Source organism: Centroberyx gerrardi, chromosome 4, assembly GCF_048128805.1.
Source record: "Centroberyx gerrardi isolate f3 chromosome 4, fCenGer3.hap1.cur.20231027, whole genome shotgun sequence".
Taxonomy (NCBI): Eukaryota; Metazoa; Chordata; class Actinopteri; order Beryciformes; family Berycidae; genus Centroberyx; species Centroberyx gerrardi.
In genome coordinates this window covers 34,620,517-34,648,428 of record NC_136000.1, presented here as the reverse complement: position 1 = coordinate 34,648,428, position 27,912 = coordinate 34,620,517, and the positions used below count along the sequence as shown (strand labels likewise).

General features: G+C 43.2%; 1 pseudogene; it reads left to right on the top strand.

Moving 5' to 3' along the window:
• LOC144538581 (uncharacterized) lies at positions 1-27,912 on the top strand (annotated as a pseudogene).

Below are 27,912 nucleotides of genomic sequence, written 5' to 3'. Positions count from 1 at the left end.
ATGGATGTATGGACGCCAAAAAAGTTTCTACGACTCCTACTTCTGTGGCCCACAGCACCTGTGCATTAGTGTCTTTCTTGGCCCCACCTGGCCTACATGGACGAGACTAGTTGCATCCTCGTAGCGACCATGACAACAGCACGTTCATGAGCAGCCTTCTAGGTTCTAGGCTCTGATTGACTTTTGCTGCTGCACACTTGGCTCTTCGGGGAAACCATCGTCCAGGTATGACTCATTTATTCAATCACATAACATTGGCTTTATTACCTCCGCCAAGGAGGTTATGTTTTCGGTGCTGTTTGTTTGTTTGTCTGTTAGCAGGATTACAGAAAAACTACTGGCCCGATTTTCATGAAACTTCGTGGAAGGGTGTAGCATGGGCCAAGGAAGAACCCATTAAATTTTGGAGCGGATCCGGATCCGACTCATGAACAAGCAATAATAGCACGAACCTTGGCGGAGGTCTGCGCTCTCCGAGTGCCCTTCTAGTTTGTATAAATCTTACATCCGATGTGAAGTGATTCAGTCTGGATAAAGTTGAGCTAAGCTAAAGTTAGTAATAATGGTTTACATAATGATATGGAGTCAACACATCCATGGGTTACCGTTATGCAATTTAACTTAGTTAAAGATAGAAAGGTTTGCTAGATCATAGACTAAACTCTGCATTTGTGATTTGTGCCCCACTTGTGTTTATTGAGCGTTATTTTGTGTTTCTTGCAGGGAGCCAAGTTCATGCAACACATCACTAGCCAGGCAGTCTGTGGCTCTGCAGATTTACTCATGCTTAACCAGGTGAGAACTTGTAGAGCATTTTCGATGTGACATGGTTCATACATCAGTCACACACAGTAATGACTTGGTAGTACCTTTTTCACAAATTAAGTATTAGTATAGTTTTCACCCTGCCATGTAATCATGTAATCATCATTATGATGTTGATGTCTATATGATGTTATGATATGATGATGTTGATGCTCCTGTCACAGCAGGCTGGTCCTGCCTACATTCACTCAATGGTTACACTTCCGTCCGCGCTTCCACCCATGCAAAGTTTGATTCTCTTGGTGAGCTCTGTCAAATCTCATTGTTTTACTACATTTATACTTTTACTTCTTTTATCGATCCTTTGGCTTTTAGTTGTTTTTTAACACAGCTTTTACCCATCGGAGAAATTTTAACTATCGGACTATTCTTAAGTAGACATTTTTAGCAACAAGACATTGCCACTGGCATCCTGTCTGCCCTTCAGCTTAGCTAGGCTTGTTTTCAGCCTGGTGGCTAAGCTTGACAGCCCCGTTTTTACTGCTGGAACATCGGGTACCTTGATCTGACAACTGCAGCGGGCCTCGCATCCATCTGGCCCTACTATGCAACCACTCACCTCTCCATTGGGACCAGAAAATCGCCAAGCTGGATGGGAAAATATCCTTGCTCCATCAAATCAAAGACGATGAGCTGCTCCTCGTGGTCGCCCAGGTCACCTCCATCACTGCAGCGGGAGAGTTGGACTCTACTGTCCGTGTCCTGAGGCTGCCCAAATGCAACCTGACACTCCTTGGATCCACCTGGGAGCTAGACCCAAGTTGTCAGCTAGCTCGACGCCCAGTCATGCGGAGTCCTGGTCTGTTGTCGGCAGGGGGAATCATGGTGGCAGGTGCCCCATTCGTCCCCTCCCACCACAAGAAATCCTACTGGAAAACAGATTCGATATCCTGGATGAGCAGGAGTTCCCTCCTTTGGCTGGTCAATCTCATCCTCCTCTTCACATGCTATCTGAGCCACAGCCGACTGTGGCCAGGCGATCCTCACCACCCACTGTCCGCCGCAATGGGCCGCCAACAGACTCCTCTCCATCTCCACAGCACCCCAAGCGGGATTGCTCTCGGGTTCGTTCCCAGGCTGCAGCTCCGCCTCCAACAACGCTGATCATCGGTGACTCCATTATCAGAGACATTAAGTCGAAGTCAACAGAAACTCTCTTATCTGGGTGCTAAAGTCTCCGATGTAATGTTCAAACTTCCCGGTCTGCTCACTCAATATCCCACTGTTAAAAAGTCGTTAGCCACATCGGCACAAATGACATTCGCCGACAACAATCCGAACTGCTAAAGCGCGATTTTATCAGTCTTTTTGAGTTTTTAAAGATCAGTGGTAAAGACATTTTTATCTCTGGCCCTATTCCCACGCTGGGTCGTGGGATTGGAAGTTTTAGCAGGCTTCTTAGTCACCATTCATGGCTTCAGCCACATTGTAGGGCTCCGGGGTTTGGTTTTATCAACAATTTTAATCTCTTCTGGGAGCGATCTGCATTTTTTAAGAGATGGTCTCCACCCGAATCGAGTGGGCTCACGCATGCTGTCTGCAAACATATTTCATAGCACCCTGACCAGCCCACGTGCGTGACTGTTTACACACACTACCACACATGTCCTCACCTTGGCTACTTCCTCTCCACCGATCATCAGCTCTTCTTCTACGTGGCTACACCCAGGTTCCGTGTCCGGCCCTAGCTCCCCCTACTGGTCTCATGCTGTCCCCTACTGTCTGCCCTTTACCCTCTGTGTTCTCTGTAAGTGACTATTCCTCATGTCAAGGACATGGTCTGTGCCCCCTATTTACACCTGCCCCCACTCTACTTCTTCCAACTGCCGTTTGTGGTGTTTTTAACATCCCAGTTGTAACAGACTACAGACCTGTTAAAAGACTGCCCACTCCTGTTGCCAGAAATCCCCGGAACCTAGTTACTATCCCCCAGAACCCTTGTCATTCACCTGCATCCTCCATGAACAATATGCCTGCACTAGTCAAAATGGCCTTGATTAATGCCAGATCTCTGTCCAACGAAACTTTTATACTGAATGATTTTATTGTATCCCGTCGACTTGACTTCCTGTTTGTAACAGAGACTTGGCTTAATGCCGCTGAATCCATCCCTCTCATTGAACTCTCCCCGACGAACTATAACTTTTTCAGCTTGCCCAGGATGTCTGGAAGGGGAGGTGGGTTAGCTGCTATTTTTAAACATGATTTTAAATGTCTTTTTATGCCTGTTGATGAGTTTTCTAGTTTTGAGGTACAACTGTTAAAAATTGATCTCACTTTTCCTGTGCTCTGTGCCCTTATATATAGACCGCCTAAGTGGAACAAAGAATGTATACCTGAGTTCTCTGATTTCCTTTCCATCATCATGCCTAAATGTGAACGAATTCTGATTCTCAGTGACTTTAACATTCATATTTGCTGCCCATCTAAACCACTTGTTAGTGACTTTGTGAATCTTGTGGATTCATTCAATCTTGTTCAGTCTGTGAGTAGTCCTACACACAAACACGTCATACTCTTGACTTGGTTCTATCATCTGGTTTTCCCATCAGCAATATTGAAACAGTCGATGTTTGTGTTTATGACCACAAGACAATTTTTATGTCCCTCTATTTCAGTTGATTCCCAAGCCTAGTACTCCTGAATTTTGCTCTCGCCCTATCACCTCTTCCACTCCTAGTCAGTTTTCAGCTGCCTTTGTTTCTTCCCCTTTCACCGGCATGTTTGAGGCTTCCCCTTCCCAGCTTAGCTCAGAGGAGCTAATAACCCTGTTCAACACCACCTGTTCTACAATTCTTGATTCTATTGCCCCCCTTAAGGTTAGAAAACCTAGGCCCAAAAACCAGCCTTGGTTGAATGACACCACCTGGGTTCTAAGGAGGGACTGTAGGAAAGCTGAGCCTAAGTGGAAAAGCAACAAATTACAAATTTACTGTGAAATATTAAAAGAACAGCTTATCCAATCAAAGTAAAACAGGTCGTAGAAGCAGGCTTCATCACAGAAATGCTTAAAATCTCTTTGAAAAAGAAGTCGTGGCTTTGCCTTAGAGATCTTAGCATTCTTGACTGCTGCTATAGCACAGTGATCACTCAGATCATTAGCAAAAATACCTAAATCAGAGAATTTATGTGGTGCATTTGTTAGAAGTAGATCATAGTTATATAGTTCATAAAGGATGATTTCTCTGGGCATTTGAGGTTTGGGCGGGTTGGGCTATCAACCAATTGTGTGATGTTATAAGTCACAGACAGATTTAAAATTGTTTAAAGCTGAAGACAACCAATCCCAATTTAGATCCCATGCAAGAAGAACCCGATTAAAAATCAATGCTAGACAGAAGCCGATTTAACCTCACTACTTGCTGACGGGGGTCTGTAACACCCTATCACAGTGAGATATTGTCCCCTTGTGTACTCAAGTTTCAGAGCTAGAAGTTCAAACTGCTTACTGATTGATGCTGATGTTACAAGGCTGGCGTGAAATTTATGTTTTATATAAATGGCAATGCCACCACCCTTTCTGGGATGATCACATCGAAAAACATTGTAGCCCTGAATAACAATGTCCTTGTCTAAGACAGATTTGTTAAGCCATGTTTCAGACAAAATAAAAATATCAGTGTCAGTTGAATGCGCCCAAATTCTAACCAGGTCAATTTTCGGAAGCAAGCTTCTAACATTTATGTGAATAACACCAAGACCAAATCTAGATTTAAATTCATCAGGTGTGCTCAATTAAGAACAGGGCCTGGGTTGGGTTGAACGTTGCCTGAGAGTAACAGTAAAAGAAGATCAAAGCACTTTCGCTTGGTAGTATTAAAGGATACAGCTGGTGTTTTTAAATACATTTCTTATTGTCAATAAATCCTATGAAAATAACAAAATCAACAATGCGTTTGCTCTACTCTCATTACTTTCCGACTTCCCATGTACCCTTTTTAGCCTTCAAACCGGAAGTCATTGGCTCCAATTGTAAGCTAAAAACCTTTAAATACAGCTCACAAAGACATAGTTTCAATTTTAAAAATCGCTAGCTGTTACCATGAAAAGTCCGGCTATTGTAGTTATTACCAAATCAAATTCAAATGGGAACAAATTCTTCATTATGACGGGGACTATTTTTGGTGCTACGGAACTACTTTCCTGAGATGGAAAACGTGTTTACGGTCGGCTTAAGTTGTTTGAGGAAAAAGTCGGCTGGCCCAGTGCATCGCAATGATGAAATATGTTGCTCAGAGTAACGGCATGGCTCTTTGATGTGTTTTTAACAGTTTTTTTTTTAATACAATGGAGTTCTATGGCTACTGAGACATGGCTTTATTGGGCATTGGCTACATGGACGAGACTTGTTAGCAAAACAAATTCATTGCTGATTTTGTTATTTTCATAGGATTTGTTGAGAAATGCATTAAAAAACACTTATCCTTAGCCTTATCCTTTAACCCTTTATACTCTGCAATAGAAATGGTCCGCTAGAGCCTACACTGGTATTTTTGCTTAAATTTCTTTGAGTATCTTCAAATGCTTCATATCCCTAAAATCTGCACAACCCAAGCTAAAAGGCTATGTAAATCAATAAACCATAATAACTGGAAAAAATATTGAAATTGTGTCAAAAATTTAAAATCTGACAAAATTTGACATTATTTGACCAAAATTTGCTAAATACACACACTAAACATATTTAGCCACAGAAATTCTAAATGTAAGGAACATGAACAAAAAATTGAGCGGAGCTCGCCAACAAGTCAGGCTTCCTCCTCGGTCAAACAACATTAGCGCCCTAAACAGCCGGATGTACCGGATCTTTTCACCAGCAGACACGGGCATGGTACAACGTGATGATGTCATCAATGTCATATATGGAAATGGATGCAACATTAGATCTCTAGAACATACCTAATCCGCAACTCAATAGATTTTACCTCTCGTAACTTGACATACAACTCTACAACTCTCCGCAGTTCGTTTAGAGTGAAAAAAAACATGCTACAGGGGTAGCAGTGAAGACAGAAGTCTTAGCTTTCAGATGCAAAAAGAATTAAAGCTGCAAGCAGCGATGATCGGGCCCTCGCACTTCGCGCAAGTCGGGGTGTGCCGCAGCCGCCGCATTGTTAGAGGACACTGACCGATCGACGCAGCTCAGAATTTTCAGTATAGAACGTGTCATTTCCTGTGTTGGCAGTAGGTGGCGCTATGACTATAACTGAATATTGGCATGTCGATGTCTTCAGCCCGGGACTCTCATCACATATGTGAAGTTTGGTGCAGATTTGACCATGTACAGTGGAGTTACAAACCATTTCCTGTGTTGCCAGTAGGTGGCGCTATGACTATAACTGAATATTGGCCTGTGGATGTGTTCAGGCTGGGACACTCATCAAACATGTGAAGTTTGGGGCAGATGTGACCATGTACAGTGGAGTTACAAAGCACTTCCTGTGTTGCCAGTAGGTGGCGCTATGACTATAACTGAATATTGGCCTGTGGATGTGTTCAGGCTGGGACTCTCATCAAACATGTGAAGTTTGGGGCAGATGTGACCATGTACAGTGGAGTTACAAACCACTTCCTGTGTTGCCAGTAGGTGGCGCTATGACTATAACTGAATATTGCCATGTCGATGTCTTGAGGCCATGACACTTATCAAACGTGAAGTTTGGGGCAGATTTGACCATGTACAGTGGAGTTACATAGCACTTCCTGTTTCGTGGCGAAACATGGAAATTGAGGCCTAGCCACGCCCACGCCCTTGGACGAAAACTCAAGCTTTTAATAACTTTTCATCGTCAAGGTGTTTTATGTACACTGTGCAATTTTCAGGTGGATTCGAATAACCTCCTAGGAGGAGTTCGTTAAAGTATGACCCCTGTAAATGGCCAAAAACGCACAAAAATGCCACAATCAATTCAAAATGGCTGACTTCCTGTTGGGTTTAGGCCATGGCACCTATTGATGTTTTTTGTAAGTCTGGACATGATACATGTGCCTACCAAATTTGGTACATGTAGGTGAAACGTAGAGCGATGAGTATTTTTTTTAAATTTTGTAGGGGGCGCTATTGAGCCATTTTGCCACACCCATGCGCAAGACCCATAAAATATGTAATTTTTCACCACTTCTGAGGCGTGTGCAAAGTTTGGTGAGTTTTCGAGCACCTTTAGCCCCTTAAAAATGCGATTCATTGGAGGGAAATATAATAATAATTAAAGCTGCAAGCAGCGATGATCGGGCCCTCGCACTTCGCGCATGTCGGGGTGTGCCGCAGCCGCGGCATCGTTGCTGGACACCGACCTGTAGACGCGGCTCTGATTTTCTGTGTATAACGTGTCATTTCCTGTGTTGCCAGTAGGTGGCGCTATGTCTATAACTGAATATTGGCCTGTGGATGTGTTCAGGCTGGGACACTTAGCAAACATATGAAGTTTGGGGCAGATTTGACCACGTACAGCCGAGTTACAAACCACTTCCTGTTTTGCCAGTAGGTGGCGCTATGACTATGACTAAATATTGCCATGTAGATTTGTTAAGGCTGGGACTGTCATCAAACATGTGAAGTTTGGGTCAGAGTAGACCACGTACAGCCGAGTTACAAGCCATTTCCTGTGTTGCCAGTAGGTGGCGCTATGACTATAACAGAATATTGGCATGTAGAAATGTTGAGGCCAGGACTCTCATAAAAAATGTGAAGTTTGGGGCAGATTTGACCACGTACAGCCGAGATACAAACCACTTCCTGTTTTGCCAGTAGGTGGCGCTATGACTATAACTGAATATTGGCCTTTAGATGTGTTCAGACTGTGACACTTAGCAAACATGTGAAGTTTGGGCCAGATTTGACCACGTCCAGCGGAGTTACATACCACTTCCTGTTTCATGGCGAAACATGGAAATGCGACGCCCCGCCCATGACTATAACTGAATATTGGCCTTTAGATGTGTTCAGACTGTGACACTTAGCAAACATGTGAAGTTTGGGCCAGATTTGACCATGTACAGTGGAGTTACAAACCACTTCCTGTTTCGTGGCGAAACATGGAAATGCGACGCCCCGCCCATGACTATAACTGAATATTGGCCTTTAGATGTGTTCAGACTGTGACACTTAGCAAACATGTGAAGTTTGGGGCAGATTTGACCATGTACAGTGGAGTTACAAACCACTTCCTGTTTCGTGGCAAAACATGGAAATTCGACACCCCGCCCATGACTATAACTGAATATTGGCCTTTAGATGTGTTCAGACTGTGACACTTAGCAAACATGTGAAGTTTGGGGCAGACTTGACCATGTACAGTGGAGTTACAAACCACTTCCTGTTTCGTGGCGAAACATGGAAATGCGACGCCCCGCCCATGACTATAACTGAATATTGGCCTTTAGATGTGTTCAGACTGTGACACTTATCAAACATGTGAAGTTTGGGGCAGATTTGGCCATGTACAGTGGAGTTACATAGCACTTCCTGTTTCGTGGCGAAACATGGAAATTCGACGCCTCGCCACGCCCACGCCGTTCGAGGAAAACTCAAGCTTTTAACAATTTTTCATCGTCAAGGTCTGTTATATACGCTGCGCAAGTTTGAGGTTGATCCGATTAACCGTCTAAGAGGAGTTCGTTAAAGTATGAACCCTGTAAATGGGCAAAAACGCACAAAAATGCCACAATCAATTCAAAATGGCTGACTTCCTGTTGGCTTTAGGTCATGGCACGTATTGATGTTTTTTTGTAGGTCTGGACATGATACATGTGCCTACCAAATTTGGTACATGTAGGTGAAACGTAGAGCGATGAGTATTTTTTTGAAATTTTGTAGGGGGCGCTATTGAGCCATTTAGCCAAACCCATGCGCAAGACCCATAAAATATGTAATTTTTCACCACTTCTGACGTGTGTGCAAAGTTTCGCAACTTTCCGAGCACGTTTAGCCCCTCAAAAATGCGTTTTTTTTTTACAAAGAAAAATAATAATAATTAAAGCTGCAAGCAGCGATGATCGGGCCCTCGCACTTCGCGCATGTCGGGGTGTGCCGCAGCCGCGGCATCGTTGCTGGACACCGACCTGTAGACGCGGCTCTGAATTTTCTGTATATAACGTGTCATTTCCTGTGTTGCCAGTAGGTGGCGCTATGACTATAACTGAATATTGGCCTGTGGATGTGTTCAGGCTGGGACACTTAGCAAACATGTGAAGTTTGGGGCAGATTTGACCACGTACAGCCGAGTTACAAACCACTTCCTGTTTTGCCAGTAGGTGGCGCTATGACTATGACTAAATATTGCCATGTAGATTTGTTCAGGCTGGGACTGTCATCAAACATGTGAAGTTTGGGTCAGATTAGACCACGTACAGCCGAGTTACAAGCCATTTCCTGTGTTGCCAGTAGGTGGCGCTATGACTATAACAGAATATTGGCATGTAGAAATGTTGAGGCCAGGACTCTCATAAAAAATGTGAAGTTTGGGGCAGATTAGACCACGTACAGCCGAGATACAAAGCACTTCCTGTTTTGCCAGTAGGTGGCGCTATGACTATAACTGAATATTGCCATGTCGATGTCTTGAGGCCATGACACTTATCAAACATGTGAAGTTTGGGCCAGATTTGACCACGTCCAGCGGAGTTACATACCACTTCCTGTTTCGTGGCGAAACATGGAAATCCGACGCCCCGCCCATGACTATAACTGAATATTGGCCTTTAGATGTGTTCAGACTGTGACACTTAGCAAACATGTGAAGTTTGGGGCAGATTTGACCATGTACAGTGGAGTTACAAAGCACTTCCTGTTTCGTGGCGAAACATGGAAATGCGACGCCCCGCCCATGACTATAACTGAATATTGGCCTTTAGATGTGTTCAGACTGTGACACTTAGCAAACATGTGAAGTTTGGGGCAGACTTGACCATGTACAGTGGAGTTACAAACCACTTCCTGTTTCGTGGCGAAACATGGAAATGCGACACCCCGCCCATGACTATAACTGAATATTGGCCTTTAGATGTGTTCAGACTGTGACACTTATCAAACATGTGAAGTTTGGGGCAGATTTGACCATGTACAGTGGAGTTACATAGCACTTCCTGTTTCGTCGCGAAACATGGAAATTCGACGCCTCGCCACGCCCACGCCGTTCGAGGAAAACTCAAGCTTTTAACAATTTTTCATCGTCAAGGTCTGTTATATACGCTGCGCAAGTTTGAGGTTGATCCGATTAACCGTCTAGGAGGAGTTCGTTAAAGTATGAACCCTGTAAATGGGCAAAAACGCACAAAAATGCCACAATCAATTCAAAATGGCTGACTTCCTGTTGGGTTTAGGTCATGGCACGTATTGATGTTTTTTGTAGGTCTGGACATGATACATGTGCCTACCAAATTTGGTACATGTAGGTGAAACGTAGAGCGATGAGTATTTTTTTGAAATTTTGTAGGGGGCGCTATTGAGCCATTTAGCCAAACCCATGCGCAAGACCCATAAAATATGTAATTTTTCACCACTTCTGACGTGTGTGCAAAGTTTCGCAACTTTCCGAGCACGTTTAGCCCCTCAAAAATGTGTTTTTTTTTTACAAAGAAAAATAATAATAATTAAAGCTGCAAGCAGCGATGATCGGGCCCTCGCACTTCGCGCATGTCGGGGTGTGCCGCAGTCGCGGCATCGTTACTGGACACCGACCAGTCGATGCGGCTCTGAATTTTTAGTATAAAACGTGTCATTTCCTGTGTTGCCAGTAGGTGGCGCTATGTCTATAACTGAATATTGGCCTGTGGATGTGTTCAGGCTGGGACACTTAGCAAACATGTGAAGTTTGGGGCAGATTTGACCACGTACAGCCGAGTTACAAACCACTTCCTGTTTTGCCAGTAGGTGGCGCTATGACTATGACTAAATATTGCCATGTAGATTTGTTCAGGCTGGGACTGTCATCAAACATGTGAAGTTTGGGTCAGATTAGACCACGTACAGCCGAGTTACAAGCCATTTCCTGTGTTGCCAGTAGGTGGCGCTATGACTATAACAGAATATTGGCATGTAGAAATGTTGAGGCCAGGACTCTCATAAAAAATGTGAAGTTTGGGGCAGATTAGACCACGTACAGCCGAGATACAAAGCACTTCCTGTTTTGCCAGTAGGTGGCGCTATGACTATAACTGAATATTGCCATGTCGATGTCTTGAGGCCATGACACTTATCAAACATGTGAAGTTTGGGCCAGATTTGACCACGTCCAGCGGAGTTACATACCACTTCCTGTTTCGTGGCGAAACATGGAAATCCGACGCCCCGCCCATGACTATAACTGAATATTGGCCTTTAGATGTGTTCAGACTGTGACACTTAGCAAACATGTGAAGTTTGGGGCAGATTTGACCATGTACAGTGGAGTTACAAAGCACTTCCTGTTTCGTGGCGAAACATGGAAATGCGACGCCCCGCCCATGACTATAACTGAATATTGGCCTTTAGATGTGTTCAGACTGTGACACTTAGCAAACATATGAAGTTTGGGGCAGATTTGACCATGTACAGTGGAGTTACAAAGCACTTCCTGTTTCGTGGCGAAACATGGAAATACGACGCCCCACCCATGACTATAACTGAATATTGGCCTTTAGATGTGTTCAGACTGTGACACTTAGCAAACATGTGAAGTTTGGGGCAGATTTGACCATGTACAGTGGAGTTACATAGCACTTCCTGTTTCGTGGCGAAACATGGAAATTCGACGCCTCGCCACGCCCACGCCGTTCGAGGAAAACTCAAGCTTTTAACAATTTTTCATCGTCAAGGTCTGTTATATACGCTGCGCAAGTTTGAGGTTGATCCGATTAACCGTCTAGGAGGAGTTCGTTAAAGTATGAACCCTGTAAATGGCCAAAAACGCACAAAAATGGCACAATCAATTCAAAATGGCTGACTTCCTGTTGGGTTTAGGTCATGGCACGTATTGATGTTTTTTGTAGGTCTGGACATGATACATGTGCCTACCAAATTTGGTACATGTAGGTGAAACGTAGAGCGATGAGTATTTTTTTGAAATTTTGTAGGGGGCGCTATTGAGCCATTTAGCCAAACCCATGCGCAAGACCCATAAAATATGTAATTTTTCACCACTTCTGACGTGTGTGCAAAGTTTCGCAACTTTCGGAGCACGTTTAGCCCCTCAAAAATGCGTTTTTTTTTTACAAAAAAAAATAATAATAATAATTAAAGCTGCAAGCAGCGATGATCGGGCCCTCGCACTCCGCGCACGTCGGGGTGTGCCGCAGCCGCGGCATCATTACTGGACACCGACCGGTCGACGCGGCTCAGAATTTTCAGTATAAAACAAGTCATTTCCTTTTGCCAGTAGGTGGCGCTATGACTATGATTGAAAATTGGCCTGTAGATGTGTTCAGGCCGGGAGTCTCATCAAACATGTGAAGTTTGGGGCAGATTTGACCACGTACAGCCGAGTTACAAACCACTTCCTGTGTTGCCAGCAGGTGGCGCTATGACCATAACTGAATATTGGCATGTCGATGTCTTCAGCCCGGGACTCTCATCAAATATGTGAAGTTTGGTGCAGATTTGAGCATGTACAGTGGAGTTACAAACCACTTCCTGTGTTGCCAGTAGGTGGCACTATGACTATAAGTGAATATTGGCCTGTGAATGTGTTCAGGCTGGGACACTCATCAAACATGTGAAGTTTGGGGCAGATGTGACCATGTACAGTGGAGTTACAAAGCACTTCCTGTATTGCCAGCAGGTGGCGCTATGACTATAAATTAATATTGCCATGTCGATGTCTTGAGGCCATGACACTTAGCAAACATGTGAAGTTTGGGGCAGATGTGACCACGTACAGCCGAGTTACAAAGCACTTCCTGTGTTGCCAGTAGGTGGCGCTATGACAGTGATTGAAAATCGGCATGTAGAAATGTTGAGGCCGGGACACTTATCAAACATGTGAAGTTTGGGGCAGATGTGAGCATGTACGGTGGAGTTACAGGCACTTCCTGTTTCATGGCGAAACATGGAAATTCGACGCCAGGCCACGCCCACACCGTTGGAGGAAAACTCAAGCTTTTAATAACTTTTGATCGTCAAGGTCTGTTATGTACGCTGAGCAAGTTTGAGATGGATCCGATGAACCGTCTAGGAGGAGTTCGTTAAAGTATGACCCCTGTAAATGGGCAAAAACGCACAATCAATTCAAAATGGCTGACTTCCTGTTGGGTTTAGGTCATGGCACCTATTGATGTTTTTTGTAGGTCTGGACATGATACATGTGCCTACCAAATTTCGTACATGTAGGTGAAACGTAGAGCGATGAGTATTTTTTTGAATTTTGTAGGGGGCGCTATTGAGCCATTTTGCCACACCCATGCGCGAGACCCATAAAATACGTAAATTTTCAGCACTTCTGACGCATGTGCAAAGTTTGGCAACTTTTCGAGCAGCTTTAGGCCCTCAAAAATGCGATTTATTTGGCCCGAGAAAAATAATAATAATTCCTTGCATTTCAATAGGTCCTCGCACCGGTCGGTGCTCGGGCCCTAATAATAATTCCTTGCATTACAATAGGTCCTCGCACCGGTCGGTGCTCGGGCCCTAATAATAATTCCTTGCATTACAATAGGTCCTCGCACCGGTCGGTGCTCGGGCCCTAATAATAATTCCTTGCATTTCAATAGGGCTTCGCACCGGTCGGTGCTCGGGCCCTGATAATAATAATAATAATAATAATAATAATAATAATAATAATAATTCCTTGCATTTCAATAGGGCTTCGCACCGGTCGGTGCTCGGCCCCTAATGAAACCGTAGACTTCAGTGGCCTCCATGTTTACTTCCGTACGACAGCGTGCTGCGTGTGACGTCTTTGTTATTGTTCTTTTGTGCATGTGGGTCAGTTCAGGACCGTGACCAGTTCACACTGGAATCTGATATTGGCCACATTTAAAAAATAATGTGAACAGCCAAACAAAAAAATCGGATCTGAGCAATAAATCCGAATTGAGCACTAAGGCTTGCAGTGTGAACATAGCCTAAGGCTTTGGCAGCATGATGAAACCATGGGCTCAACCACTGGACCTGCAAATTTGATTCAGAAAACAGTTTTAAAAACTACAGTATTTGAGAATTGTTTTAATTATATTTTTTTTATGATGTAGAGGTCTATTTTCTTCATGGAAAGAGGTAAATTAGTTGCACTTATATCTTTATTAAGTAGACAAAACTTTGTCTATGGTGCCATCAGTTTATTTACTGTATGTACATTTGTGGTTGTTTAGAACACCTGACCTGGGATTTTCCATCCTTCTGAATTGAGTTTATGTATTTTGAACAACTTTTGAGTTATGGGTAATACAGGTTTTTAAAGAAAATAATATTTAAAAAAATTACTTCTGCAGACAACACAGGCAAAGGCATCTCTAACAGCTGCTGCTTGGGCCTCTGTCAGGGGCATGGTTGTTCTGCGGTTGGAATTTGCAAACTCCATCAGCTCCTTCATTGTAGTGGACACATCTTGCAGTCCCTGGGCTGCCAGGACCACCTCTTCAATTCTATCCAAAACGTCATCGAGGCTGTTATCTTCTCGTTGACTGAAAAACAAGCAAAATATACAACAAGCAAATTATATCCTACTTGTTCTCAACAATATCCTTTTTACAGTTAAAATAAATGCAATCATTTTAACCTTGTCAATTGCTACTCCTGTCATTGTAGACCTAGTATTTCAAATCCAGACGGTTTTATGCACAATGTTACCTGCTGTTACTTCCATTGATCTGGGAATCTAATTTGTTATTCAGAATTATTTTTGATTAACACATTAATCAAAATCAAGCAATGCGTGCCTATGCAATGGACAACATCCCAGAAACTGGACAGAAAATTAATTGCATAACACCTACACCAAAAGGTTGTGAATCAGTCAAGTCAATGTTGTGTATGAGATTCTCTATAAAGTCTTTACCTGGAACAATATGTGACTATTTGTACTGGGGCCTATATTGGCAAAACATCTTACAGATAAAAGTTACTCCTCACTATCAATTTAGGAGAACATCCATACAAATATGCAACCATAATAATGTGCAAAAAATGCCTCAGTCTCCTCTTTTTACTTGCTTGTAACTGCCGGAAGTGTTCTTCCTGCACAGCAAATACTTCCCTTGCATTTTGCTTCCAAAATGCTGATCCTGTATAGAAAATAGTCGATTAGTTGTCCGCGTGACATGTCTCAGGAGATGGGGTGGTTTTCTTAAAACCAGAAGGTTTCAAGGGGTTCAAGGCTTACATAATGTTGAAACCTGAAGGTTTCAAGAAACCACTGGGCAATTACTCCTAATACAAATTAGTTTATTTGAAGCATACATAAAAAGTATGCTGGATTTACATAAAAGTATGCTGGATTTATATGTAGTATTCCTGAGGCTATCATATAAACAATACAAAGTATTCAACTATACCTCTGGTTCCTTCAGAGTCCAACATTTTGTTTCCCTGGCCGTCAGTGAGGATGAGTGAGTCCTCTTGTTCAAGGGCATCATTGACTTTACTGATGATGCCCGTAACAGAAGCCTCAAATTCAGAAAAACGCACTGTCAGCATTTTGCTTGTCTCCAACTTGCCATCCACAAGTTCAGCGATGAAGATGTTCCTGAATATTGATATGAAAACAAACATTTTTTTACTCATTTTATATTGTTTAGGCCTTATCCCACTACTATAATTGGAGAGCGGTTTGTGTGTTTGTGTGTCCCACCATGGAGGAGAGGAGAGGAGACAAGGACAGGAGAGGGGAGAGGAGAGGAGAGGAGGAAAGGAGAGAGGAGAGGAGACAAGGAGGGGAGAGGAGGAGAGGAGAGGAGGAGACAAGGACAGGAGAGGAGAGAGGAGAGGTGGGGGGAGAGGAGAGGAGGAAAGGAGAGGAGAGAGGAGACAAGGAGAGGAGAGAGGAGAGGAGACAAGGAGGGGAGAGGAGGAGGTTATAAATTCTACTTCCTTTAATACAGCCAGTGCAATGGTAATGGTAATGGGACGCCATCTTTAAATAGCTTTGATGCTTGGTCTACTTAATAGGTCTATGGTGCATCCAGGTAAATTATGCAGATATACTTGTGTGACTGGGTGACATAATGTAGCCATTACATTGAAAGCACATTCTTCTGCAGATGTATTATCAGTGTCAAATATGCTCAAGTCACATTTGTGAATAAATATTGTAAGTCTTACTGTTTGTAGTTATGGCTAGCATAACAAGATAGCAGTTCATATTGCCTTGAAGACAAGGGTAATCGTATAACATACTCTAACATTGGTGTGATGCTCCTATCCGGTGTGATACAAACAGTAGTTGCATATGAGGAGTGAAAGGTTTATTTGGTCACCTTTGGAATGTTTTTGCCACGGTGGCTCTTGGAATTGCAGAAGCCCTTGCAGCAGAACCCGCAGCAGCGCTGGGTGGGCGGTGGAAGGAAAAGCGGGTAGGGTTGTGTGTTACTGGCACACTAGATGAGTCCGCCACGCTGATACTCTCGCCGTGTACCTCGTAATGCCCCCTTACTATGAGGTCTAAAGGGTTAAAGTGGCCGTCAGTCCCAGGAAATACGGCTACATTGCTGTCATCGGTGATGTAGAGACTGGGGCCATGTACCTTTTCAAATGTAAACAGTGAGGGAAGGGGTTCACCACAACGTTAGTAGTTATAAAATAATGATTTTACAGAATAAATATGACGTACTTTTACACGAAACTACAATACCTGGAAGATCCTGACGATTTTTTCGATTGTCATATCGTCTTCCTTGAGAGTTAAGCGTTTAGTTCCTCTGAACAAGATGAAACTCTCCATGATTGATCGTCAAGGCTAGCAAAACTGAATCAAGCTAACGAGACAGTAACTTCCGGGTCACACAAATCGAACAAATTAAATATCAAAATCAAGTTCAGCCCGTGGCCCGTTTTTTCATTTCCTATTTTTGACTTGAGCATAAAATCGAAAGTACGAAAAACAAACCAATATTTGTTTTTTGGTATCAGATTCATAAACGAATAACGAAATAACGAATCGTTTTTTCATTTTCCGATTTTGGATTCTCAATTGAATATGAAAAGAACGAATGATACACGGATTACCATGGTTTTTTCGTTTTTGGTATAAAACGAAAAACGAAAAAACCATGGTAATCCGTGTATCATTCGTTCGTGGAAAAACAGAGCAGTTTTTCCGTTTTTGTTGTCTGAATCAAAAAACAATAAACGAGAAAACCAAATTCAAATAACGGTCCAATTTTGGTTTTTGCAAATTCCTTTTTTCGTTTTTCCTTTTGAAGAAAGACATGAAGAAAAGCAAGACAGGTGACCCGGAAGTAAAAGTAAATGTATCAAAATAAAAGCCAAGAGGATAGAATGGCCATTCTATAGTTAGTTTATTTTTATTTCTGTGTCATGCCAAATATCTGGCCCATCCCACATGGGATTACAGGACACCACCATTTTACAAAACCATCTTCCAGTGATACATATAAGAGCAAAAAAAAAAAAAATAATAAATTACCACATTATAAAGTACTACTATATTCTTTCAAATAACATATTTGAAATGATAGGTTTCAAATGAACAATACACTGAAAAGAACTGCTAACTTACAGTTTATCTTGATAAAGAGCTTTTTTTCTCATCTCCCAGGCTTTCTCCAGGTAACTAGCTCATCTAAATGTTTCATAAGCGAACAGCCAACTCAATCTTTGTGCATCATCCATATTTACAAAATCAATATCTGTTTTTATCTTAGTAAACAAAGTATTGCGCAGTTCCCAGTAAAAAGGGCAATAGAAAACAACATTATGCAAGCACATACGGGTAACGTTAGAAGAAAAATAAATAAATAAAAAATAAATAAATATAAATAAATAAACCTGGACCGATGGAAGTATGTTAGCAACAGTAGTTGATTACATGCGGTTTAATATTGTGCATTTATCCATGTACACAGCAAGAGTCAAGTTTTCGATTAATGAGTGCATTGTTTGGTGCAATACAGTTCGTAATATAGTTTACCCTAAGTAATTATTGTGTGCAGAGTTGTTACTGTTAGCACTGATATTTAATTTGGGGTCCACCGTAATGCGCCGTTGCTTGAGTGAACGCAGAGTTAAAGTAGGTCAAGCTGATGTTTACCCTCTCTACCAGTAGATGGTAGTATGAGTGTATTTAAATGTATGCCTGGTTTGTGTCTTTAACTGTTAGCTCATATGCCAACAATTATCCAGGTTATTGATACAGATGTATTTAATGCTGTTCATTTCATTTGGTATTTGATGTTTATGGTTTATTTGCATTTGAAATATTTTATTTGAAATAAAAGATCTAAGACTTTTTCTATGCACACAAAAGGCTTATTTCTCTCAAATTTTGTTCGTTTATATTTTTGTTCAGTGTATGATCTGAGCTGTTGAATTAAAATCCCTCTTTTCCCTCACAAGTCTCCTGTAGTGATGCGTGGTCATCCTGCTCCCTGGCTGTGCAGCTGCTCCCTGCAGATCCTCTTATCTCAACTCAGGACATTCCTTCAGCACTCCTTTGCAACAAACACTCAGCATTTACAACTGTCTTTATAAACATGTTTCAATACAAGTTTGTCCATCATTTAGCCGGTAACCAATGTATTGTAGTTACACATAGCTGCAAAGGTGACCCATCCTTTGTCCTTTATACTTCTTTTAATGAGGCAGTTACTGAAAACAGTTGCTACAGCCTCTGTAAGACACTTCAGTCCAAATGTTAGATTTGTCTGAATTTTCTCAGGTGAAACTACAGTGTTAGGCAGACACAGCCTTTGAGAGACAGGTTTTTGCCCAATAAAAAACAAAACAAATGGAATGATGCCTCCAGTCTCATGCCTTTTCTTTCATCCTGTTCTGAGCCTAGTTCAAAAGCAGCTGTTTTTTATCCATATTGTAACAAGTTCAATTAGAAATACTTAATAGCATTCAGTTTACACAAACGTGTATGACTGATATTATCACTTTCTTGGTGAGTGTTACTAGCAAGGTAGGTCTTCAGAGTGTGGTTGCAGACCAAAGCCCCGTTTCCTAAAAGCATCTTAAAGCTGAGACGATCTTAGTCCCATTGTAAATCCATGGACTAAAATCATTTTAACCTGAAGATGATTTTGGGAAATGAAGCCCAGTCTAGTAGGGATTAATGTTGCAAATAATTTTGTGTCACACACAAAGGGCATGTCTTGCAGTAAACTTGTTTAATTCTAAACAATCTGAGGCAAGAATCCTCTTAAACATCTCAACATATGCTTGAAACATGAAAACATTTTTCGCTGTAACTTTTTCCACTATGGGACATGTCCGTGATAATATCTTCATATTGTTCCAGCGATGCCATTGCGGAACCTTTGCATGTTGTTAACTGGGAATGTTTTCATGTAGGACAGGAATTACATCACTTGACTTCCTCTTCCTCGTCGCTCTTTTACCAGACAATGCATGGCTCCACGAACCAGAGAGAATAGCGACCCCATATGTGTCTACATTGAAATGACATCTTCATTCTTGAAAACCTAGGTTGCAAAGTCAGGTTTATTCTATCTTCTGAAAATATCATAAAATTCACCAGTATTCAATTTCAACAATGTTGGAGCACTTCATTAAGCTAAAACTTTCCCCAAGTGTTAAATAGGTTTTTAATGCAGTTGGCTTTTCTGAATGGTTACAAGATTAATATGACTTACATCTGAAGCAAATTATGTTACTGAAACAGAAAAATTCAGCAGTAAAACTGAAGAAATGGACAGCAAAAGATCAATCATGATCAGGGAAAGAAAAATTGAGAATTTTGTAATCAAGTGTTGTATAGTTTTATTGTAAGTTTTGTCTTTGGGCTCATTTTTTTTGTTTCAAATTATTTTCATTCACTTCCAATTAAATGTATTTTGTTTGATTCTTGGGAGATTTTGTTCAATTATTATGAAACAAATCTAATCCCATAAAATGTTAAGCTCTTTTTTGTTGAACTTTCTTTGAGTCACTATATTCACTGTTTGTTAAAATGACAATGATAACCCTTACTGCAAGCTGTTGCAGTTGTTAATTACTTGAATATGCTGTTGAACATACTGTTGAGTATATTGTGTGGAAGCATATGTTGAGATGTTTAAGAGGATTATTACCTCAGATTGTTTAGAATTAAACAAGTTTACTGCAAGACATGCATGACTGAAGTGTCTTACAGAGGCTGTAGCAACTGTTTTCAGTAACTGCCTCATTAAAAGAAGTATAAAGGACAAAGGATGGGTCACCTTTGCAGCTATGTGTAACTACAATACATTGGTTACCAGCTAAATGATGGACAAACTTGTATTGAAACATGTTTATAAAGACAGTTGTAAATGCTGAGTGTTTGTTGCTGAGGAGTGCTGAAGGAATGTCCTGAGTTGAGATAAGAGGATCTGCAGGGAGCAGCTGCACAGCCAGGGAGCAGGATGACCACGCATCACTACAGCAGACATGTGAGGGAAAAGAGGGATTTTAATTCAACAGCTCAGATCATACATCAACTGCTGGAGCAGCTACACAGAAACATTTACACATGCATAGTACCAATTCCTCCTGACTCACAGTATGCATTTACCTGGACCGGGGAGGGGACTTCTCAGCTAATCAACTTTACAGTGATAGTCTAACTTCTACAATCTGACTTTGTTTTTTATTTCAATCTGTGCGGCGGCTGCATCTGCAAGTGTTTATGAAGCATGGACACACTGCATAACAAGGCTAACGTTAGCTACATAGGCTAGCGTATTTAGCTTTTTTGTCCTGGGCAATACGGGAAAATCACTATATGGCTCTCAAGCTATATGCTGTATATTTACATAAACACTGATGAGTTGGCGCCTCTGCCAAATGTGCATTTAGAGGGAAAAACCGACGAGACTCACCTACACTACTGCGGGATCTGGGGGCGGCCATGAACGGATGTAATCCTTGAATGCAGGCGTGACGATAGGCGAGACAAGTGGCCCCCGCCAGCCAATCAGACGTAAATTGAGTCGGGCGCTTATATAACAATAACAAGTTGTTTTCTGGTTTTGGTTTAATTTCTATTCCAATTGCCGATTTGAAGACGAAAACGGGAAAAGCACGTGGATTTCCGTTTTTTTAATTCACACGGAAAACGGAAAAACTAAATAATGCGTTGTATATTTGTTTATCCTGTTATCAAACAAGTTGAATACAGCTTTGGACGGAGGGTACACGGACCGATCGGCTCCACCTGATTCTCATTCGCAAATGATGTAGTGACTACCCTACAAACACATTAATGTTCCCATAGGAAAAAATCTGTTGCTTATCTGTTGTTCATTCTGATCTCTTGAGACTAACTGGAGCTTCTCATTTTTGAATCATTCTGTGATCATTTGTGTCTGATTTACTTCTCCTAAGGGTCCCTTAGGAGCAATAAAGAGATGAAAAAGAGATGAATTAGTAGACTTCTCTAAGACAAAAAAAGTTGAATTGAGATAATCATTTTAGGAATATTTGAGAAGTAGGATAAACAGAGGAGATCACATCATTGTATACCCCTGATCTCATTTATGTCTTGGTTATAGTAAAGAGAAGAACGTGAGATGAGTCTGATACTTTCATGAGACAAATCTGAGAAGTATGATCCCTATAAGAGGTCTAATTAAATGACTTTTATGTTGAGGCCCTGAACAAGGAACTGTCGAGTGGACAGCTTTTTACCCGGATGTGAGAGGATGCTGGTGCTGTTTGTTTGCCGCTTCTCCATTTGAGATCTGAGATCTAAGATTGCATTAGTTTTGCGTTTTTTAGCTAGCTTTATTGTCGGACTTTTTATCCTACCATTGATTCTACCTTTTTGTACCTTTTTATCACGTTGTGTCTGGACATATTCTCCACCCGATCGCTACCTTGACGGACTTCGTGGTTACATACCTGCATGCACTAGCCTGCTACACCAGCTAATGTAGCAGCTACACCAGCTCCTGCTCCAGGCAAAGTGTTTGGACTCTACTGCCTCATCCGTCCCATCCGAGCACAGCCCGATTGTTCCGTCTCGACTCTCCCGTGGTTCCCGACTCTGGACTGCACAACCTCCGTCTCACTGGTTGCCACTTTGCTGCCGCCGCCGCTGCTGCCACTGTCGGAGACTCTCTCGACAACCTGCACTACTGGATCTTCCCATCTCTGCCCAGCGCTACCACTGCTACCGAGAGCTCTATCCCGGACAGCCCTCAGCTGCTCCGGTGCGGTTAGCCCTTGCTGGCTGGGACCGCTGCCTCTCCAGTCAGCTGGTCAGCTAGCAGCCTCCTCAGCTGTCCCTGCTACGGTTAGCCCGCCCTGGCTGGGAGCTTAGCTACCCTCCTCAGCACACGCTCCCCAGCCTCATACCGGCACTTCTGGATCCTTCCGTCCCTGCTCAGTGCTGTCTACTACTGAGAGTTCTTTCCCGGACAGCCTCTCAGCTGTCCCGGTGCGGTTAGCCCTTGTTGGCTGGGACCGCCGTCTCTCAGTTGGCCAGCAGCTAGGCAGCTAGCATCGTGCTAATCGTCCTCCCCGGCTTACACGATGCTGAAATATTCCACCTCGCAACTTTTCAAATTCAACAACCACATCACTCCACCTCTATGCATCTCAGCCATCATAAACCTCGGGCTGTTACGCCGACCCAGCTACATCCATAGAGGCTCCCGGCGAAAGTTTGTTTACTCGGGGTCGGAGCATGCCATCCCGTCCATCTGGTCCAGCAGGCGCACTGCCGCAGCTCCACTATGTCACCACAACAAACAACACGTGCACTCTGCCTGCCTACGAACATTGGTCAAAGCAAACCAGCCCACTCAGAAACAATCACATCTCAAATTTGTACTTTTCAACACCCGATCCCTAAATAACAAGGGCCTCATCCTCAGTGAATTTATTATGGACAACAAACTTGACTTTCTCTGCCTCACTGAAACCTGGCAAAAACCCCTGGAATACTTCTCCCTCAACCAGACTGCACCCATTGGATACACCTACTTGGAAAAACCACGCCAGGACGGGCGTGGTGGCGGAATAGCGACACTGCATCGACAAACCATCAACACTACTGCAATATCCATTCCCACCCCCTCCTCATTTGAACACCTTGCTTTTAAACTGCCTGGTCCTAAACCTCTGGTCACTGCTGTCATTTATCGCCCCCCCAAGCCAAACCCTGCATTTCCTTCTGACCTGTCTGAATTTCTAACTCAGCTCTGTGCCATTTCACCATCTGTTCTGCTACTAGGCGACTTCAACATCCATGTCGACTCTACCAACTGCAAAACCACAATGGAACTCCTGGACATTCTACACTATTTCAATATTACCCAACACATAGATTTCCCCACCCACAGGAAAGGACACACACTGGACCTGGTCTGCACCTCCGGCATCACCATCAGCAACCTAACCAGCACCGACCTCACCATCGCCGACCATCTGGCTATCACCCTGGACATAGACATCCCCACCCCTCTTGTCAAACAGAAACGCTCCATAACATTCCGGAACCTCAAGTCCATCAACCCCTCCTCTCTCTCCTCCACCCTGGCCGACATCATCTCCGACTCTGCCCTCACTCCGAACGTCTCCCCCATCAACCTGGTCAATACCTACAATGACGCACTCTCCTCCTGTCTTGATGAAATTGCCCCCATAAAAACCAAACCCGTCTCCTTCACACACTCCGCCCCCTGGTACACCGATCAACTTCACCATCTCAAAGCCAAGGGCCGTCAACTGGAACGACTTGCCAAAAGAACCGGTTTCACTGTCCACTTGGATGCCTACAAACTTCACCAACAACAATATAAAGATGCCCTCAACAGTGCACGCTCCTCTCACTACTCCTCCATCATCCAATCTGGCTGCAACAACCCCAAACTGCTTTTCTCCACCATCAGCAAACTCCTCAAACCCATGGACACTGTAGCGATACCAGGGAGACATTTGCAGGAAGCCCACAACCTTTCTGTTGTCTTCTTGAATCAACACCAAATGGCCTATCACAACAAGTGGCCATAAAGGTGTCGAATGGACACAGTCCATGGCTCAAGGAGTTGAGTCTATGCCAGCCAGAGATGTCTCCACAGGACAGCTCAGGAAATTAACGACAGGATACCAACCCGGCGAAGAGCTTTGAAACTCAACATTCCACAATTAACGACCTTTATCTTTCAGCCATCAGGAGGAGAAGGACTCAAGAACTCAGGAATACTAATGAACTATACAATCACACATCCATACTTCTCACACATCTGAATATAGGGAATCACCCTCCTTTCTTCATTTGGAGTACCAGACTGTTCTGGTCAGAAGGGACAGTCACCATTGGGTGAGAACGGGAATACACACCGTGTCAATACGAAGGAATCGATGACTGCTGTTGACACTTTCCAGAGTCTCATCACTACCCCCTCTCTAAATCAGGACAGTCATAAATCTCTTCCCTTTTCACATTCCTTTAAAACCTACCCTCAACTATATTTTCCTAATGTTTTTAATGGATCTATTTTGTAGTTTGAAGTATACTAGATGTGTTAACTATAGGCCCATATATATGTTGAAGATGTTCAATAGCTGAAGTTACATGCACAGACCATGATAGGTTAAATGATTGAATTGTTTCAGATATTCATCTAGAGACACTCTCCTATTTCCATGGTCCTACACTGCCACCTTGTGGTCATTTATAGCAACGACATGTCCGTATAAAATGTCAGTGCGTCCAAATGTCTTAAATGTTTAAATTGTTTTTCTCATATTGATCACGAAGTTAGAAACACAAGTCACATATATGAGTTAACTTGATGAAGACTTTATAGCCACAGATTGTACCAGGAAGGTTTATTTGATGTCCTTATATTGATGTGCTAGCTATATAAGTTTGAATGTAAGTTGACAGGTTTTTATTATTTCGATCAATTGACAACAGTAATTGGTGGAGATGTAAAATACCGACATATTATTTTAAAAGGAATCTTTATTAAGATCACTTAGTAATAGATCCCAAAATAAAATAGACTAGAGGAATGATTCCTCTTGCATTCCTTTCCCCCCTCCCTCTCGGTTCGGGGTGAAATCCTCTCAAACAAAGAAATTAATTAGTAAACAGAAAAAGAGCGCGAAGCGTGATTTGCATGGCAAACCACGCCTGAGAATTCAAAGAGCTATAAAATGTTCTTATCTGGGTTTTCAGACAGTTCAACATTCCGCCCTCGCCAAGAAACCTGCTGAAGCCAAGACCAACAATTTAGCTACAATTCGACCTTAGCTGAAACTTAGAGTTTGAACCTGGAGTTAGAGACGTCTTCTCCAGATGAACTTAAGAATCTCTTACAAGAAGTTTGAACCTCGCGTCTAATAGTTAAGAAGTTATCAACGCTCGGCCAAGCGAAGATCATTTTCAAAGCTATTTAGGAACGAGATAATTTAGTTTTATAACAGTTAGAAGAGATAGAAACGTCAACTCTTCCAAGACCAGCAGTCAAACACTGGTGCAGCATCGCCGCAGTGTTCCACATCCAGAGAGGCCTGTTGTCTACAGCTGTGAAAAGCCGGTAGCGCTGCTTGCCTCGACGTGACGATAACCCATCAGAGACCAGCTGTTCCAGCGTCTGCCGTTGCCAGGTAACCGGCCAAGCCGAGCCCGTCTCTCCGAGCTCAGCTGGACCAGACTACCCAACCGGCAGGACTTCTCAACTGAACAAAGTAGGCTCTGATTATCCACGTCTTTACTGCTGAGAGTTGATGCAAAAGTTTAGATTCAAATTACTTAAATAGATAAGGAAAACTTAGGCTTTTATAGTCTAGTTGCCCCGTAGCTTTCCGCCTCATTTCTCTGGTTGATTGATCCATACATACCTCCATTTACTGCTGCCAATTCTTATTCCCATATTTCATTATCATTTCCCTTTCATTCTTAATTTGTTTCATTGCATTTCATGTCTATTTTTAGTCTATAGTTTCCGTGCTTCATTCTGGTGATCAATATACGTGCCTTATATTCCTTATCTCATTGAAATTGTTATGCTTGTATAGTTAAATAAATATTCCCATTTATTACAGAGAAGTTGTTATGTGTTTCCTTACTTGCAGAGTAAAGTAATCCCTGTATTGAAAAGATTTCACGATCTTTAGACTGATGACTGATTAGTATAAGTAAAGGTCCTTCATCTACGAAGGTGGTGCCCCCTACGAGTGTAAATTGATATCTTTATCAAAGTTTCATATTTTCATGCCTTTACTAAATTCTAGATTTGATAATTGCGACTCTACACGCTACAACACCATCTCTAACTCCTTCACCACCAGCAAATGCAACTCATTTCTATCATTCTTCCAAACTAAAATTGACACAATACACAACCAGCTGGCTGCCTCCTCCTTCACCACCCTCTCTGGCCTTCAACCCAACCCCCCACTACTTCCAAGTCACTCACTTACATCCTTCAGTGAAATCACTGAAACCGACCTATCCTCCATAGTCACTAGTATGAAGTCCTCAACCTGTGCCCTCGACCCTATCCCCTCCTTTCTAGTCAAGGCCTGCCTCCCCTCACTCTCCCCACTCATCACCAATATAATTAACTCCTCCTTGTCCACTGGCCTTGTCCCCCCCCCCCCCCCTCAAGCTCGCTGCTGTCACTCCCATACTGAAAAAACCTGGTCTTGACCCTGACATCCCTAACAACTACCGGCCCATCTCCAACCTCCCTTTTCTGTCCAAAATCCTTGAGCGAGTTGTCGCTGCTCAAATCAAATCCCACCTAGACTCCAATAACCTCTACGAACCTTTCCAATCCGGCTTCCGCTCCAAACACAGCACTGAAACTGCCCTACTGAAAATCACCAACGACATACTTCTCTCTGCTGACTCTGGCTTCCTCACCATCCTCATCCTCCTTGACCTCAGCGCCGCCTTTGATACCATCAACCATTCCATCCTCCTCTCACGCCTTCAACACTCCCTCGGCATAACCGGCACCGCCCTCTCCTGGCTTACCTCTTATCTCTCTGACAGACATCAATACATCTCCATAAACAACTGCAAATCCTCCACCGCCCCAGTCACCCATGGTGTCCCCCAGGGTTCAGTGCTTCGTCCCCTCCTCTTCATCCTGTACATCCTCCCTCTTGGACAGATCCTCCGCCGTCATGGCCTCTGTTTCCACTGCTACGCCGATGACACTCAACTCTACCTCTCCTCCAAAACCATCACCTCAACCACCCACTCCACCCTCACCACCTGCCTTGCAGACATAAAATCATGGATGCAATAGAACTTTCTCAAACTCAACTGCAATAAATCTGAAATCCTCATCATCGGCCCAAACTCCCTCACGCGCTCCGCCCAGACCTTCTCACTCGACATCGATGGATCCATCGTCACCCCCTCCACCCAGGTCCGCAACCTTGGAATCATCCTTGACCCCACCCTCTCATTTCTACCCCATGTCAACCAGGTCACAAAAACTGCCTTCTTCCACCTCAGGAACATTGCCCACCTCCGGCCCTCCCTGTCCTTTGCCGCTGCCGAAACCCTCATCCATGCCCTCATAACTTCCAGACTCGACTACTGCAATAGCATCCTCTACGGCTTACCAAACAAAACCCTTAATAAACTTCAATACGTCCAGAACTCCGCTGCCCGCCTGCTCACCTCCACCCGCCGCCGAGATCACATCACCCCTGTCCTTCACAACCTCCACTGGCTCCCGGTTAAACATAGGATTGACTTTAAAATACTACTCACCACCTACAAAGCCATACACAACCTGGCCCCTCCATACCTTTCCGACCTCATCCCCCGCCACACCCCTACCCGATGCCTCAGGTCCGCGGACGCAACCACTCTCAAGACCACCAGGACCAAGCTCCGGACCTGGGGCGACAGGGCCTTTTCAGTTGCTGCACCCTCCCTCTGGAACGCCCTCCCCGTCCACATCCGACAGGCTAACACCCTGCCTTCTTTCAAACAGGCCCTCAAAACTCACCTCTTCAAGCTTGCTTTCACCTGTTAA